Source organism: Macaca fascicularis, chromosome 11 (assembly GCF_037993035.2).
Source record: "Macaca fascicularis isolate 582-1 chromosome 11, T2T-MFA8v1.1".
In the NCBI taxonomy this organism is placed as follows: Eukaryota; Metazoa; Chordata; class Mammalia; order Primates; family Cercopithecidae; genus Macaca; species Macaca fascicularis.
In genome coordinates, this window is record NC_088385.1 from 110,420,883 (window position 1) to 110,426,745 (window position 5,863).

Genomic DNA, 5,863 nt, shown 5'->3' on the forward strand with positions numbered 1-5,863 from the left:
ATGGTCCTGAGAGGCGTCTCTGTAGGGCTACTGAGCCCGCAGACCCGGCCTGCGCGTTCTGCACTCATGGGTCTCAAGACCAAGAAAGATGGGAGGACACAGAGCTGACCGGCCAAGTATAAGGACTCTGGTTGCACAGTGCACCTGCAGCCCCTGCCCAACTGTCTGCCTGCCCCAGGTGGACTCTGTCCCAGAATCCAAGGGCTACCTGAGCAGCATGACAGGGTCATGCCCAGGGTCAGAGGCACTGAGGCACCTTGCATCCCGAGTGTAACTGGCAGGACCCGCTGGTGCTGCAGGAGCAGATGAGGGCAGATGAGATCCTCATCAGGGACACCTTCCACACCTACCACCAACAGTGACTCATGCCTGGCATCCTGCTGGCCAATCGCATTGAAGTTTTTCACGGGGAGGACCATATAGCAGCTCTGGGAGCTGGGTGTACCAGGCCCCACCATCAAAGGATATGGCTGTACTGGGGTCTCATGTGTGGTCTTTGCACTTCTGGTCTGAAAGCTGGAGTGGGTGGACAGTGGCTACAGGTCGGCGACAAGTGTCTAGTCTTCCCTTGTCATGCACCCTATCTACACCTACGTCAGTGAGGAGCAGTGGCAGAAGTATTAGGTTGGTGCAAAAGTAATTGTGCTTTTTACCATTACTTTTAATGACAAAAACTGCAATTATGTTTGCAGCAACCTATACCTGCCCCCTGCTGGCCAAGGGGGAGCTCCTGGGCTACTTCAGGCTCACAGAGCCCGACTGCAGAAGTGACCCCAGCAGCATGGAGATCAGAACCTGCCACAACCCCTGGAATAAGAGCTCCACCCTCAATGGGACCACCCTGATCCAATGGGACCTGAATCACCACCAGGATCCAATGAGACCTTGGTCACCACCTCACCTGTGGCCAACCTGTTTGTAGTGCAGGCTGGAAGATGGCTACCTTTGGGGCTTCCTGTCAGAGAAGGGGATGTGGGGTCTCTTGGCCTCCAAGATTGAGGGCAAGTTCTCCCTGCGGGCCTCTGGCATGGGCATGATCATCGTGGACAGCATAGAGGTGGAGGACGTGCTGCTCAGTGCAGGCAGCCTGGAGGGTTCCTTTGGCTACCTGAACAACGCCAGATCTGGTATCATGTGGGGCGTGCTTGGAGCTGCCAAGTCTTGTCTGCTCGTGGCCAGGCAGTACACCCTGCACAGGATCCAGTTCGGTGTCCTGTTGTTCAGGCACCAGCTGATTCAGAAGTTGGAGAACATGCTCACTGAGGTCACGCTGGGCCACTCCATGCCTGCCTGCAGCACGGCCACTTGAAGAATCAGGGCAACGCATCCCCAGGACAGGTCTCTCTGCTAAAGAGGAATAACTATGAAAAAAGCCTGGACGTTGCCTGCCAGGCCTGAGACATGCTGGGGGGCACTGGGGTTTCTGATGACTATCATATGTTCCAGCACATCAGGAACTCAGAGGCCACGAAAACCTGCGAGGGTACGCATGACATGAGCACCCTGATCCTGGAAAGAGCTGTCACAGGAATCCAGGAATTCATAGCTGGCAAGTGAGCCCATCCAGCCAGGGGCCTAAAGCTCTCAAACCCCTTCCCAGAGACAGGCCTGGCTGGACCGTGGGAATGCTGTGTTCTGAGCTTAGGAAGGAAGCTAGCGGATGGAGTGGGAAGTGACAGACACTGATTTTAAAATATCAGAATTTCCCTTCTGAAGTTGTTCAGATGTGTTCCTTAAAAAGAAGATGGAATTCTCTGTAGAGTTTCTCAATCCACTTTTAACTATGGATGAGAACAGACTCCATTTACCTTGGAATAGAAACTTCTATTGAGAGAAGACATTGAAGCAACTTCCTGGAGAACCCCTTGGTCTCTGCCTGAGCAGACCCCCCCCTTACATCAAGGGTTCACAGTGCACCCTCCGACCCTCCCATCCGGGGGTAGTGCCTTATGCTGGACGTTGAAGCAGAATAAGGGAGAGGAAAATAAGAAGGCTGCATGTCTGACCCCACAGTGTTGGGCTGCATTGACTGGTAACCACCTGAGAAGTAGTTTCAGTCATAGGAGAAATGAACACATCTGAGTGCTCTGAGTCACTGGGACGTGGTAGGGACCATGTTGACTGGTAACCACCTGAGAAGTAGTTTCAGTCATAGGAGAAATGAACACATCTGAGTGCTCTGAGTCACTGGGACGTGGTAGGGACCATGTTGACTGGTAACCACCTGAGAAGTAGTTTCAGCCACAGGAAAAATGAACACATCTGAGTGCTATGAGTCACTGGGATGTGGTGGTCTGGCCCACGTCTGAGTCTTAGGCTCTGCTGTAATAAATAAACCCAGGTTAGCACTGCCCAGGCCCCTGGGGGGCATATACCAGGGATGCAGGGCTCAGGGCTGCGGAAGGAGAGGACAGTTTCTGACCAGCAGGGGTGCAGGGGATTTTGTTCTTTCTGTCACCACACAGCTGATCACATGATGGTGAGAAATGACAGTGGTCTGGCTTCTCCGCTTGGACACACCATGTTACAGGGGGTCACAAATGAGATGGCAAGAGCACCACAGGCCTTGCGGGGACTGTGGCCTTGTGCAGTCAGGGCTGGCTGCCTGGTTTCTGTTCACATTTACTCTCAGCTAGGCCATCCCTAGTTCCTCAGGCAGAGCCCCCAAGTGAGTTTGCTCAGGCGGGATACCTCAGGCCGGATGCACAGGTCTGTGTACACAGTCTCCTTCTGTGGCCAACTTGGTTGAGCTCTGTTTTCAAATGGCTGATCTTTGCCACTTTCTGAGTGAACCCCTGGAGCTTTTCCTGGATGATCCTGATGTGATAATTATAAAGCTGATAGATCCTCTCCTCTAACTGCTCTGTCAGATCCAAAACTTTTCAAATAAGACACATTATTGGAAAATCAAATAAGAGGTATCACCAGCCATTTATTCTAAGTGGATCTGAAATTTCTGCAATTTATCTTATAAAATGCTAAAACAAACAAACAACGCCCCCCCACGCAACCCCCCACCCCCCGCCACACACACACACACACACACACAAAACAACTCCAGTGCAGTCACTGGGGAGTTAAATTTTTTTAAGAGATCAAAATATATAAAGTCATTTGCCACATAGTGATGTTTTGGTCAATATTGGGTTGTATATGCTATGATGGTCTTGTAAGATTATAATATAATATCATAATTTTATTGTACCTTTTCTTTGTTTAGATATGCTTAGATACACAAATACCATTGTGTCACAATTGCCTACAGTATTCAGCAGAGTAACCTGCTGTGCAGGTTTGTACCCTAGGAGCATTAGGCTTGACCATCTAGGTTTGTGTAAGTACATTCTATGATGTTCAGACAATGACAAAGTTGCTTAACTTCACATTTCTCAGGAATGTTCCCATTGTAAAGTGATGCATGATTTCATACAGTATAAATTCAACTAGGTTAGAAAGAAAGTACATAAAACAGGGGCTAGAAGAGGCATGCAACAAAGTGGTCTCTGGGTGATGTATCAAATGCATGTTTTTATATATATATTTTTTTACTGCGTTATGCATTTCTCTACTTTCTACATTTTCTATGATGTACCAGGGTATGTACCAAAATGGATTGGGCAGGGGGGCATAAAAGTGGAAAATAGGTTGGGCACAGTGGGTCACCCCTGTAATCTTAAAAAATCTTTTAAAAAATTGTTTTTTAAGTTGTGGGGCGTGGTGGCACACACCTGTAGTTCCAAGCTACTTAGGAGGCTGAGGTAGGAGACTCTCTTGAGCTCAGGAGTTAGAGGCTGCAGTGAGCTATAATTGCACTACTGCACCCAGCTTGGGGGACACAGTAAGACCTTGTCTCCAAAAAACTGGTGGAGTTGGGGCGGGTAATAAAGTCAACCTTTCATCGACACATGTGGAATTAGCAAGCTGTTCCATTCATGAGATCCATTATATTTGAAGAGGCATCAGGCACAACCATTAATTTAGGACTTGAGCATAACATCAGGCATTGCAAGACATAAGCTCCTGGCATGTTGAAGAACCCCAGCTCTCCCATCAGAGAATATTTGATGACTTCTGGAGGGCATGGATGTGGCGATGCAAGCTGTGCCTCAATCCCGACTACCATAGCTATTCATCCCTGTGTGAAGTGAGAGGGCTGGGCATTGGATGCAGGGGAACCTGGGCCCTCAGCCTGGCTCTCTAACTTGGGCAAATCATTCATTTCCAAACGTTATCTATAAAATGAGTCCAAAATCTTATTTTCAGGATTGTTGTGAGGGTAAATTAAGATACAGGTGGTCCCCAAGTTACTATGGTTTGATTTATAATTTTTCAACTTTATAATGAGTTTATTGGGGTATAAAGTATATGTTCAACTTATGAAACAAAAAAGGTTAAAACATTTCATTGTTGTGAAAGTGTAAAAACAAGAAAAAGAATAGAAGGTGGCCATAAGATCAGCAAAATTTAATAAATCGTGTGAGTCGAAGGATTATTTTGCTGCCAAAACAAACATGAAAGCCATAGAGAAATTATTTCCCAGAAGCTTTAAAAGATTTTGAGTTTGTCTTAGCAACACTTAAGTCATTGCAGGTGTCATTTTCATGGTATACTTCCAAATTTAACATTTAAATAGGAAAAATGTTCCAAGCCAAATTTGAACACCCATAACCAATAACTGGAAATGCAATTCAGTCAATATTTGACTGACAGTGTTATAATTGTTCACACTATGGCTGAGAAGAAATGTTACCCCTCTCTGAAATGTCCCCATTTCCCCATCTAGATGTAATCTATCCTAGCACCATTTATTTATTATTTGCTTATTTATTTATTTGCTGGAAATTACAGTTACTTATAAATATGTGTGTCCTACCCTACAACTTCCTTTTTGCAACATAATATAAGATGGCCAATAACCTAAGCAAAGGAGACAGAAACACTTGTTTTTTTTTTTTTTTTTTTAAATTTATTTATTATTATTATACTTTAAGTTGTAGGGTACATGTGCATAACGTGCAGGTTTGTTACATATGTATACTTGTGCCTTGTTGGTGTGCTGCACCCATCAACTCGTCATTTACATCAGGTATAACTCCCAATGCAATCCCTCCCCCCTCCCCCCTCCCCATGATAGACCCCGGTGTGTGATGTTCCCCTTCCTGAGTCCAAGTGATCTCATTGTTCAGTTCCCACCTATGAGTGAGAACATGCGGTGTTTGGTTTTCTGTTCTTGTGATAGTTTGCTAAGAATGATGGTTTCCAGCTGCATCCATGTCCCTACAAAGGACACAAACTCATCCTTTTTTATCGCTGCATAGTATTCCATGGTGTATATGTGCCACATTTTCTTAATCCAGTCTGTCACTGATGGACATTTGGGTTGATTCCAATACTTTGCTATTGTGAATAGTGCCGCAATAAACATACGTGTGCATGTGTCTTTAGAGCAGCATAATTTATAATCCTTTGGTTATATACCCAGTAATGGGATGGCTGGGTCATATGGTACATCTAGTTCTAGATCTTTGAGGAATCGCCATACTGTTTTCCATAATGGTTGAACTAGTTTACAATCCCACCAACAGTGTAAAAGTGTTCCTATTTCTCCACATCCTCTCCAGCACCTGTTGTTTCCTGACTTTTTAATGATCGCCATTCTAACTGGTGTGAGATGGTATCTCATTGTGGTTTTGATTTGCATTTCTCTGATGGCCAGTGATGATGAGCATTTTTTCATGTGTCTGTTGGCTGTATGAATGTCTTCTTTTGAGAAATGTCTGTTCATATCCTTTGCCCACTTTTTGATGGGGTTGTTTGTTTTTTTCTTGTAAATTTGTTTGAGTTCTTTGTAGGTTCTGGATAT

The 5,863-nt window shown here is 45.6% G+C and overlaps 1 pseudogene; it reads left to right on the top strand.

Annotated features, from left to right (window-relative positions):
* Positions 1 to 3,017, top strand: LOC107126687 (glutaryl-CoA dehydrogenase, mitochondrial-like; annotated as a pseudogene).
* Positions 3,018 to 5,863: the final 2,846 nt, after the last annotated feature.